The following is a 10,045-nucleotide window of genomic DNA, read 5'->3' as shown; positions in this document are numbered from 1 at the left end:
AACACATTAAGTAAACACGAGAGGTGAGTACCACTTTATAATTTTCTAAGGAGGAAAACAGCTTGACTGTGCTAGGCCCAAGCCTAGCAAATGCAAAGATTTTCTTTCCCCAAATACAGAACAACTGTACTGGTGTAACAATCCTGTAAGGGGGGGGGGCTTTGGCCAATCACCTGCACTCCCAGGCCACACAAGACTCACTGACTAGCAGGGGCAGGCATGGGACACACTGAGTTCTGATTTCCAAACAGTGGCCAGCAGCCCACCCTGTTCCCTCCTGGGGGGGTGTACAGAGAAGGTTGGGGGACATCAGCGGCAGCTGGCTGGATAGCTCACTCAGTCAGGTATATGGTTGAGAGTTCGAATTCTCTCTGTATCTCAAGGGGGAAAAAAACAGTCTGTGTGACACCTTGGGCAAGCTGCACAACAGTTAGGAAGTTTTTCCAGACATACAATATTGTGAGTGTTCGTTACTTGCCAACGCCAGTTTCTTTGAAAGCTCACTTCCAATGCTACTGACACACTCTTTCCCCCCATCTCACTAGGTCAGCAGCACCCCACAACCTGGTACTGTACATTGTGGCTGAAAGCCAGTACAGTACAGTACTGTAGATAGTTACTACTAGAGTAGGCCGAATCCATGGGGATTTGCTAAGTCAGCTCTTGTGTGTTTTCAGCCCGTGTATCAGCCCATTTAACCTGTGGCGTATTGTGCTAAATGTGTCTGAGGCAGCCCATTTTACTTAACAAAAGCTCACAATAAAACAAGTTTGTCTTAGAAGGTGCCCCAAACACGTGTCTTTTCCTGTCTTTCTTACATCTATTCAGCCATGAGTCCAATTCACAACCAAATAAATGTGTAAGAACAGAGCCGGAACTTCTAGCGACTCGCTTCGGTCCCGCAAATCAGCCTAGAAGAACCCGTTAGTCAGGGAGGCGTTTGTACTAAGGATCCCGCAGAGTCCCTAAGACAGAGCCCACAAATGCTTCTCCTTTTAGCCCAGCAGAAGCACCTCATTTCTTCTTTTCCCTCAGCATCTCCCGGGATTACATATAGAGGCTACAGCCGCCCTACCTTTTTTTAAAAAAATAATCTCTGAGAGGGAGACTGTTCTTAATGTAAAAGGGATCCCCCCCCCCCCGTTCAAAGATTTCTCCTGCCGCTCCTTTCCCGCCCGGCTCTAGGCAGCCACCTCCTCACAACCCCGCCTCAACGCAGAGTCGAGGCGGAGCAACGTGGAGGTCGGGCCTTTCCCCCCCCGCCCCTCTAAAGCAGGGAACGGTTTCAGGAGGATACGCCGGAAGCCGCGCCAGGCCTTGGCCGGCCTGGACGTAGAAGCAACGTTGCTGGAGGGGTGGATGCGGGTTTTTAGCGGTGGGTGCTGAGCACTGGCGCCGCTTTTGCCGTCCTCCAGCCCTGATGGGGGGTTGAAGGTGAGTACGGGCCTCCGCCTTTCTGCATATTGGCTCTTCCGCAGAGGGAAGCGGGAGCCGGTGCGTGTGTTTTGGTCGCCATGCTATAGGCTAACCTGGTGGTTTCCTCGCGGCATGCTCAGGTCAAGGCGGCTGAGGCGAGGGCTCTTCACGGGAAGCTCTTTGGGCGGCTTCGCACGTGTTCGATGCGCGTTGAGCGCGAGGTGTAGGTCAGCCCTGTGGGTTGTATTTGCTGAACCTGTGGCTGACTAGCCTACACGTGCGAGACGCCTCTAGTTGCCTTTTTGGGTGGGGAGAGACAGTTATGTGTTATATACGTAGCTTCCTTTCTTCTGAGTGCAGGTAGAGGAGAGAGAGAGTAATTACTGTGTAGGATAAACAACAAGGAGTCCTGTGGCATCTTAAAGACGTTTTGTTGATTATACCTTTCGTTTTCAGTTCTATCGAAGAAACAGACTGAAGTCTGTGATTATCCACTGTTGTGTTAAATGAAACTTCTTCATCTTAAAAGTGGCACAAGTTTGTTTTTTGTTGTTGTTGTTGTTTTGCTCCAACATACTAACAGAAAAATCGAAAAATCTGTGGGCAAAGTTGGGTTGAACTCATCTTGTAGGCTAGGGCTCTAGGACTGTGGTTGTCCATTTTTGGACTCCAGCTCTTATCCACTTGGCTAGTGGGAAGGGATAATGAGTACAGTATATGGATAGTTTCAAATTTCTAAGGCCTGGGGTGAGATCCTGTCCTGGATTGGAATCATGTACAGTAATTGTAAGATAAAAATAATGGGTGTATCATTAATTGAAAAGGGGGAAATTGGAGCTATCCACAGACCTGTCTGGACCCTCCAAAATGTCCTATCCCCAGCTGCTGTGTTCAGCTCTTGCAGACTCAAGCTGTGGCTTCCTATGGGGATCAGTCCATCTTGTATGTGGTCTTATGCTTTTTTGGCTGCCTTTAACCTTTTCCGCATATTATTTTTTTCCAGAGAATCCTGCCCTGTCAGTTATGTGCCTTGAAGTAGGATAGCCTCAATTTCAATATTTTTGCCTCGAGACATAGTTCAGTCTTGAATTGATCTAGGGCCCACTTGTTTGTTTTTCTGGCAGTCCAGAGTATCTTAAAAACTTTCCTCCGCCAGCAGTACATTTCAAATGAATTAATTTTTTTTCTTGGCAGCTTTCTTCATTGCCCAGCTTTCACACCCATGCATGATGTGCAAAGGTCACCATGTGTTGGAGACTAGCTATCTAGCTATTTATTTATTTATTTATTTATTTATTTATTTATTTATTTCACAGCACATAAGAACAACAACAAAAATGGTACTGCAGCAGGATCTTTTAATAAATGAAAATAGATGGCTTTTTTGTACTATCAGTGCCTGCTGCCACGCAAGAGTAACATGGTTTTCTTATTAGTGATTTTTGATAGGGAAGCAAAATGGTATGCAGTGTACACAAATATACAGTATGGTAATAGAGAAACTTCAGATAAAACTAGCTGACACAGTCCTGCAGCCCACTTCATTTACACTTTATGTATGTGAATGTTCCCTTTATGTTCTAGTTTTAACAAGAAAACCATATTTTTCAAACAGTGTAAACAGAATATAAAATCCTGAGTTTTAGGGTAAACCTGGAAAAGTGGAACAAGTAACTTTCAGGTCTTTTAAATGTGCTGAATTGGATTGCTTGATCTATTAACAGATATTCAATATGGTCACAGCTTGTAATGCATCTTTGGAATATACCTGCTTTCAGGTGAAGGAACTACTAACAGTCATATTGACCTAAGAGACCTTCCAAAAGAAGTGTGACAGCCTACGGGGCATCTTCTAACCATGTAAATGCAACATAAATCTGCAGAAGTGAAAACTTGTCCCATCAGCACTTATGAATCTATACTCTGTCATAAGTCACCAAATAATGGAAATAACTAATGTTTTGGAGTTATATATGGCTTTTCTTGTTGATGTGTAAATCCTAGGCACATTGTATGTTCAGTATTCTTTCATGTGGATCAAGATTATTGACTTTGAGCCTCTTTTGTACATCCATAGACTTCGTGACTAAATCTTCTAACACCATACAATACCTTTTTTGAATGAGAAAATAGCGCAGGGATGGGCAACATGTGACCCATAGGGTTTTAATTGCTGCAGCCTTGGACAGCCCAGCTGCACAGAAAATTATTTTGGGGGGAAATGCTCGCTAAGAGGCATGGGCACAATTATGGCATATTTGAATGTACCCCTGTCCCTGCTCTCCATTTTTAAAATAAATGTTTCTTGCCCACTAAATGGGATGAGTCATTTTCAATGTTTTGAAAATTTTGGGGGGGGAAATCCTTGGGGATGCGGTGTGGGTACAATCCTCTAGTGTCCAGGGATGTATGTGTGTAGGCTGCTTTGCTGCATGCAGAACTAGAAGGAGGAGCTCCAATGGTCCCCTTTTCCTTAGCTTTTTCCTAGTATATTAGGGCTGCAGTCCTATAGATCAGAGACAGGTAGCTTGACACCCTTCAGATTTTGAACTGCAATTCTTAAAACCCCTGATTTGCTGGCTGAAGGTGATGGGAGCTGAAACACAATACAGTACTGTACACATTATTTTGCCTATACCTGCTGTGCATACATGGGAAGAGTACCAGTGAGGGACTGAGTATTGTGCAACTTGCTGTTTTTTAAACATATATTGGAATATACTGCACTTCTGAGGAAGATGACAGACACAAAGGAACGTATGACATCATCTTGGTTCTTTTCTGCGTTACGTTAAGTTGCTCTTATTGCAGGTGGTCCTTTATTTTGCTCTGGTTACACTACATTTTCTGCTAAGCTAAACTTGTAGAACAGGGGTAAGAGACAGATTGGGGTCTCTTTTTAATGAACGTTTTACTGTATTTTTCAAACAAGAAATATAGAGTTTTTAAAAACAGAATCACAGTTAAGTAATTTTCTCATCCCTCTGTAGTCATAAATCCTTGATAAATATGACCAAAGGAATAGTTCCAAGACTTAGGATAGAATATTTAGAGGGTTGGAAAAAGGTAAAAATACCTTTGAGGGGGAAAGAGGGATTTTTTTAAAAGAGAAAATCCGAGGCTGTGGCAAATAAATGAAAAAATTATCTCTTTGAATGAGTTAAGTGCTTTCTAAGATACAGTTTTGCTTTCCCTGAAATCAGATTCTGTCAAGATATTTATGTAAATTTATGTAATGCACAACATTAGATAGTTTCTGTCTAGACACTGATGCATTCAGTATACCAACCCAGGATGCATTTCTGCACATAAATGCTGCTCTTATCTTCAGGAGGGGAACATACCAGGCCTTCCTTTCCCTTGCCCTTTGGTGATTTTTGTTCTGGTGGTTTCCATTTTCAGCTTTTATTTTCTACTCTATTTCTCCTCTGGCATGAAAATGAAGATAAATGTGCTGAGTTATTTATTTAAAATTCTATCCCACTTTTCTTCAAAAGAAAAAAAGATCGCTAGCAACAGATGTAAATCCATAAGATACAAAAAAGTAAAATGTTGTACTAAAGTAGTAGTATGTGAGAAGCAACAGTAAAAATACTTTTTAAGCATCCAGTTAGAGCTAGAACAATAAAGCAAACACCTACAACCAAATACCTTCCTATAAAGGATGGCTCTTGTGAATCACTGAAAGCCATTAAAGAAGGGGGGAGTCAGATCTTAAAGGGGAGGACATTTCTGAACAGAGTTTTAAGGACAGGTACAAAAAAGTTCTCATCCCAGCCAGACATATTTCTGGGAGATGTTAGGATACATAGGAGGGATCACAGGATGTAGCCTAGGGATGCAGCAGTTTGTAGGTGTGTAGTACAGGGTGTATTGCCAATTAGTATATACAGAACAGTTCAGCCTGCACCTCTATGCTTGCTTATACAGTGGGGTCTTGACTTGAGAACTTAATCCGTATTGGAAGGCGGTTCTCAAGTCAAAAAGTTCTCAGGTCAAATCTGCATTTCCCATAGGAATGCATTGAAAACCATTTGATCTGTATCTGCTCTTTTCCGTCCATAGAAACTAATGGGAAGCTGCTATTCTGCCTTTGACCACTAGAGGGGGATATTTTGTTTCTTTTTTTTCTTAGGTCAAGAAAGGTTCAGGGAAGGCAGGGAAAATACAGTCCAGGCAGTACCAGGCAGTCTGAAGACTCCCAATCCACTCTCTAAACGCTGGGAGGAGTGAGGAAGCAGACAGGCACCCTTTTCACTGCCCAACAGTTAACTGAAAGTTCACATTTTTCACTTTCCCTGCCTCCCATGTGTTTTTTTTCAGTTCTTAACTCAAATCTAAGTATGTAAGTCAAGTCAATATTTTCCTATGAGAGTGGTTCTTAAATCAAAATGTTCTTAACTCAAGCCGTTCTTAAGTCAAGACCCCACTGTATGGGAGTGATTACCAGTAAATGAAGTAGGTCTTACTACAATTAAACATATATGGCCTGCAAAAGTTATAAATATGAGAAAGAATACAACTCTGCATGTCTCAAATGTTGCTTTTTATGTCATTAAAGTGCAGTAGTAAGATAAGATCAGTTTGATAAAAAGCAGGAATGACACGCATTTCATCCCACCAGTTCATTTATCTATGGGGGGGAGCAAAAGAGCTCACTCCACCATTCATTTTACATCTGTGCCATAGATGTTTGGCATTTTGGAGAGAATAACTTTAACCCTTTCATGTTGGTTTTTGGAAGGGAGTTATGGTTTGGCAGTCATGCTGCTTCTCTGGACTTGGGGAGTGTCACTGGTGACAAGGTTCTGACATAGAGGCCTCTGAAGTTATATTAGTTTATCTACTGATTTTCATCTTTAAAATGTCTGGATTCTAAACACATACATTAGCTTGAACTTTGAGGAATTATCCCCATTCATCAACAAAGACTAAAAGGAGTACCAGTCTCCTACCTAAACATAGTTACAAGGTCATGGTTGTCATTACTACTTGCTATGAGTTATGATATCTGTGCACAGACCACCTCAGTGTTACAGATCTTTGCTTCCCCTGGCTTATTTGATTGTATTATGCATTCTGTTTTCATCAAGATTATGTAAAATCCTTGTAGACAGAACATTTCAAATATCCTTCATAAGCTACTAAAAACAGCACAAATACTGATTGCCTCATGGCATCTGTACAGGTGTACATCAACATTGTATTATAGCAGTGTCGGTGTACTTGTTTAGCTTGCAAAATATACAGTATTCTCTTCCTAATTAATTTGTTGTAATCTACAGTACACCTTCCTTCTTATGATTTATTTTTACATTTGCAGTTTTTTGTCTTTCTATATGACTTCTATCTTTAGCCAGTTAACCATGTGTAAAAAAATGATAGCAGCCACCTCCTTGTGGTTGAACACTTGTATCTCAACTGTTTCAATGGCTTTTGCCAAACCTGTGAATGTGGTTGCTATCTGTGGCCATTTCTCTGTCCACATTAATTCATTGTAATGAACTTTTGATGAAGCTCAGGTTTTAGATGTTCCATGTCCAATGAGATATAAAGGATAATGGGCAGTGCACATAGTTGTAGATGTCTTGCTACAAAGAGGTCTGGCAGTTATGGTTCCATTGACCGTAAGTATGGAAGAGAATCGACTTCATGTACATGTAATAATAAGCGTAATAGGACCTAACCTTGATAAAGCAGTACTGTGTTTCCCTGAAAATACAGGCTCTTATATTAATTTTTGCTCCAAAAAAACACATTAGGACTTATTTTCAGGGGGTGTTTTATTTTTTTCATGTACAACAATCTACATTTATTCAAATACAGGCATGTCATCTTCTGGTTGCTGCACAATGGTGGAGGGTGGGGTTTCACTTAACGAGCTTATTTTGGGGATAAGGTTTATATTATGGTAAAGGTAAAGGTTCCCCTTGACATTTAGTCAGTCATGTTTGACTCTAGGGGCCAGTGCTCATCCCCGTTTCCAAGCCGTAGAGCCAGTGTTTGTCCGAAGATAGTTTCTGTTGTCACATGGCCAGTGTGACTTAGACCTGGAATGCTGTTTATCTTCCCACCGAGGTGGTACCTATTTATCTACTCGCATTTACATGCTTTCGAACTGCTAGGTTGGTGAGGAGCTGGGACAAAGTGACGGGAGCTCACTCCGTTACGTGGATTCGATCTTACAACTGCTGGTCTTCTGACCCTGCAGCATACAAAGGCTTCTGCGGTTTAGCCCGCAGCGCCACCACGTCCCCCTGGGATATTATGAGCATCCTGAAAAATCATACTAGGGCTTATTTTCAGGGGAATAGGGTGGTAGTAGTAGCAGTAGCTGTAGCAGTAGCTGTAGCTGTAGCTGTAGCTGTAGCTGTGTTGTATTCAGGCAAGTGATGCGAGAATAGATGTCAAAGTCATATGAGCTGTCATGCCCTTAGGTAAAAGTATTTCCTTCACTTCCATACATATATACGTAAAAATGAGTGGAATCAGCTTTAGGGGACCATAACACAGTTGACATCTGGATCATCAATCAAGACAAGAAGAGTACATTAGTCTGCTTATCAAGAAAAACAGCATATGCATATTTTGGCCATAGAGATTGGAAGCCAATCTGGATGGGTCCAAATACCTTCCTAGTTACTGTACATGATACAGCTGCTGACCTGAAGTGAATATTACACATTTTTATCCTGTATGTTTATAATTAAGTGATTTCTTCTTCAAAGCATATTGAAGTTTGCACAAATTTCTTTTGAAAGGTCTTTTCAAAACAAAGTTTAATGAGGGATATATTATTTTTGCTGTGCATCTGGAAGCAGTTACATCACAGAAATACATAAGTTACAACACAGTAAGTTGAGTGCCTGTTTTTTAAAAAATTCATTTTCAATGAAAGTAGGGGTTGGGTGTGGGTACAAGGGGATAAAGAGGGAATGGATAGGGGTGGGGTAAGGGTAAAATTCCAGAGGGTGAAAGAGTGTTCTTACATCCACTTAGTTATGTCAAAAGGGAAATCACATAAATAAACCATCTAGCATTTTTTCCAGACTATTTATCTTTACAGCTCTCCCCATTCCTTTGGACCTTCTCATACTTCTAGTTGAGTGGCTGTTAATACTGTAGTGCAGGGAAGCCTTGACTTCTGAGCTGCAGCTAATAGGTTTGCACTGAGCAGCTGCAACTGCATAGGATGCTAAGCTATTCCTATCTCCTCTGCATGTTTCCACCTCTAATAGAACTTTAAGGAGACTAAAATCTTCCAGTTCTATTTTATACTAAGCAATATGAAGTATGTTGTTGAACCATAAACTGTGGTTGCTCTTGAGCATGAAAGCAAGACATCTTCATAATCTGTGATTTGACACTGCCTTATTTCAACACCCATTGTTATGGTTAATCACAGTTTGTCTGTGTTTGGACAATAAGCAAAATTGCAATAAATCAAAATGGAATGGAAGATGGAAGAGAAGTGTTTGTGCATGAAACAAGGCTCATTTGCAAATTGTTAACTATATTTTAGCATTATGTTCAAACAAGTTCAGTATGTCCAAAAAAAAAAGTAAGCCAAAAATACCTGTCTCCTACCAAGTATAGTTCTCCTATTCTTTGAGAATCCCTATCTCTTGTTGGGGCAGAGGCACTCTAGGGAAATAACTGTGGTACTAGTTCTCATAAAAGATCCATTGTGGCTTTGTAATGATCTAAAAGAGAGATGGACGTGAACCTCAGTTCGGATATTCAAGCTGGTTCATATGCATGGTACCAGAGATGCTGCATGTTCCATTTCCCTGCCTCCCCACCTGGATCCCCCACTCACCAGCCTGCATGTGCTCCTTTTCTCCTTTGGCTGTTCAACGAGTCCCTGGTAGGAGCAAGGGCTTCCTTGCCCCACAATTGTGGCCGATTCCCCACTCAGACAAGAAGGCAGGACAGGCAAGCCTGTGCTCCTGCCAGAGACTGGTGGAATAGCCAAAGGAGGAATAGAGGAGCATGCTCTGACAGGTGAGTGGGTCACTCGTCAGGGAGGTGGAGGAAGGGAACCTATATGAACCGGTACAAACCTCTGAATTGAGGTTTGTGCCCATCTCTAAACTTTATGGAGGCAAGAGGTTTGCAGTTAACATACTTGTGTTTCTGGGATGCAGGGCTGTTCATGTTTGCAAAGTAAAAAAAAAACATTGAATCCTAACTTAAAAGCTGGGAAAAGTGGGATGAGAGAACAACAGTATTCTAAATACTGATATATTTATGCAACTGATTACAGTCAAAAAACAGAAGGAGCCTCCCTGAAAAATTTGCGGATTAAGAACACATTTGGGTGTCCCCAGGTAGTGATAGCGCTCTGTCAACTAACCCTTCCACCCCAAAACCACTATTGGATTGCTTCTGACACAAATGAAGAAGACACAAAATATCTACAGGTATTGATAGAAATTCTACAGGGTTATTAACAATTGAGTTCATAATTACACTGGAATTAGATCCCCCCCCAAGAAGTATATTTACTTACGTGATTAGATAGGTATGTTGTGGTGTACAAAAGCTTGTGATGTAATCAATTCATTGTTCTTCAAGGTGTCAGAGGACTTCTTAAAATACTATGTTGATAATGTGGCATGACTGATCA

The 10,045-nt window shown here is 41.4% G+C and overlaps 1 protein-coding gene across 3 annotated transcripts in view; it reads left to right on the top strand.

Annotated features, from left to right (window-relative positions):
- The first annotated feature begins 1,267 nt into the window (after nucleotides 1-1,267).
- The window catches only part of USPL1 (ubiquitin specific peptidase like 1), a 28,275-nt gene continuing 19,497 nt past the window's right edge, over nucleotides 1,268-10,045 (top strand). For 2 of the 3 annotated variants that reach the window (XM_078389997.1, XM_078389995.1), the window contains exon 1: nucleotides 1,270-1,434. The gene's annotated coding sequence lies outside the window, so the exon portion shown is untranslated. Of the gene's footprint in view, nucleotides 1,435-10,045 lie in introns of all 3 variants that reach the window. The other variant, XM_020788534.3, reaches the window with a different exon arrangement.

The sequence above is a fragment of the Pogona vitticeps genome, chromosome 3 (genome assembly GCF_051106095.1).
Source record: "Pogona vitticeps strain Pit_001003342236 chromosome 3, PviZW2.1, whole genome shotgun sequence".
Taxonomy (NCBI): domain Eukaryota; kingdom Metazoa; phylum Chordata; class Lepidosauria; order Squamata; family Agamidae; genus Pogona; species Pogona vitticeps.
Note: the sequence above shows the minus strand (reverse complement) of the source record. Positions and strands in the feature narration are given on the sequence as shown.